Raw genomic sequence first — 2,087 nt, forward strand, 5'->3', positions numbered from 1 at the left:
GCCATCCTGCGGCTCTTCCCGGCTCAGGAAGGAGCGCACAGAGCGCGCCGCGGCACTTTGGCCCGCCACTTCCACGGATTAGAACAAAGCCACAATATTGTGAAAGCCGAGAGGCCATTAGCGGAGGTCTCTGTCAGCGCAGGAGCGCAGGGGGCGGAGCTTGGAGTCTCCCAGAACTGGCTACCCTACCCCCCCCCCGTGCTTGGATTTCACTCCCTTGGGGGGTTAAACTCTCCACCTGTTTGTCTCCGGACAGTCAAAATATAACATTTAATGGAGACACGTTGTAAGCCCGGAGTCAGAGGAGAGACAGGCTGGCATTTGGCTGGCACGGGCGAAGGAACCGGCTCTGGTTCAGCTCCAGATTAAAGCCGAGGGATGTAAAGAGAAGCTCGCGGCCCGCTGGAGGGTGACGCAGGGCCACATAAGGGGGCGAGGGATCGAGTTGGGCTTTTTTTTGATTAGCAGACCCCTGAAAGGTCATCTTCTTGGCAGCAACAGTGAATGTCTTAATGGCTATAATCAACTTCCAGGAGAATCCGACACCAAGAAGAGGCCGCTTCGAACTGCAGCAGTTCACTCGCCAGGGAAAGCAAAAGGTTCGCTCTGTCGGCGTCTGAACTAAAGTCACAACGTGGCGCCAAATTCATCCACGAGCTGACTATTCCTGATTTCAGGAAACACCACAAGAGACGGTCACTGTACGAGTGTCAGAGATTCCCAAACAGACCCAGAAGCGAAGATTTCCCACTGCCGACTGCTCAGCACTGAAGATTTTCCACTGCCGACTGCTCAGCACTGAAAATTATCCACTGCCGACCGCTCAGCACTGAAGAAGATTTTCCACTGCCAACCGCTCAGCGATGCCAACTGTAAAAACCTTTTTCTGCCTTGTCCCAGCAGAGTCACAGTGAAGCGGGTTTTACTTCTGTAGTCCAAATGCCCCTTTTTCCTGTTGTGTACTATTAATGGATTTTTATTACAAAAAAGCAGCTTGTTAAATAACTTTTTTTTTTAACATTCTTGCAGAAGCAGATCATCATATGCGACATTTAATAAAATGCTTATCCGGCCTTATTTTAGATCCAGTGATGTCTTCACTGGGTCCCTGTGCTTGGCTATGCATGGCTGGTGAGATGTACAAAATATAAAGCTTACATTTAATCTGCTTATATTTACCTTCCCTGGTTCCCCTCCCCAACTTATTAATATGCTAATAATGCTTTTAAATAAAAACTTTTCTATAACATACCCTATTTTATACCAGATGATGAGACTCAGTGCTTCTGTATACAATGCAGGTAGATCGTGGCTGGTGGGAGGGGCCTGCAGGGTGCTGTACAGAGCATCCAGGAAAAGATCCCAACTCTGCCTCAGTAATTCTTTCAAGAGCACCCTGATGCGTCAGTGGGCGGGCTCTTGGGAGGAGTTATGCAAATATCAATATGCCTTGATGGGTGGGTGTCAGTCTAGAGGAGTGGGCGTTGCCAAGCAGGCTGTGTTTGCATGCAGACTGACCTAGGCAACACCTACATGTGATGGCTGAGCCTCAATGATTGGAAGAACTAAAATCCAATGAATGAAAGGGGCGGGGCCAGGGAAGGACGGAGGTCAGATAGAAGACTGAAGGGGAGGACGGAGGTCAGATAGAAGACTGAAGGGGAGGCCAGAGGTCAGATAGAAGACTGACGTGGAGGACGGAGATCAGATAGAAGACTGAAGGGAAGGACGGAGATCAGATAGAAGACTGAAGGGAAGGACGGAGATCAGATAGAAGACTGAAGGGAAGGACGGAGATCAGATAGAAGACTGAAGGGGAGGACCGAGATCAGATAGAAGACTGAAGGGGAGGACGGAGGTCAGATAGAAGACTGAAGGGGAGGACGGAGGTCAGATAGAAGACTGAAGGGGAGGACGGAGGTCAGATAGAAGGCTGAAGGGAAGGACTGAAGGAAAGGACGGAGGATTCTCGCGGACCGTTCTCCTAAACGCACAGCGACTGCTCAGTCGGTATACGCAGGTTCAGTAATGGAGGATACGGCGTTGCCCGACCCTCCGCTGGCACATTATGCTCATTCCACACACCC

General features: G+C 50.3%; 1 protein-coding gene across 1 annotated transcript in view; it reads right to left on the bottom strand.

Moving 5' to 3' along the window:
• Nucleotides 1–2,087, bottom strand: part of BAHCC1 (BAH domain and coiled-coil containing 1) — a 103,562-nt gene that overhangs the window by 58,021 nt on the left and 43,454 nt on the right. The window lies entirely within an intron of this gene.

The sequence above is a fragment of the Nanorana parkeri genome, unplaced genomic scaffold (assembly GCF_000935625.1).
Source record: "Nanorana parkeri isolate BGI_ZX_2015 unplaced genomic scaffold, ASM93562v1 scaffold1237, whole genome shotgun sequence".
NCBI lineage: Eukaryota > Metazoa > Chordata > Amphibia > Anura > Dicroglossidae > Nanorana > Nanorana parkeri.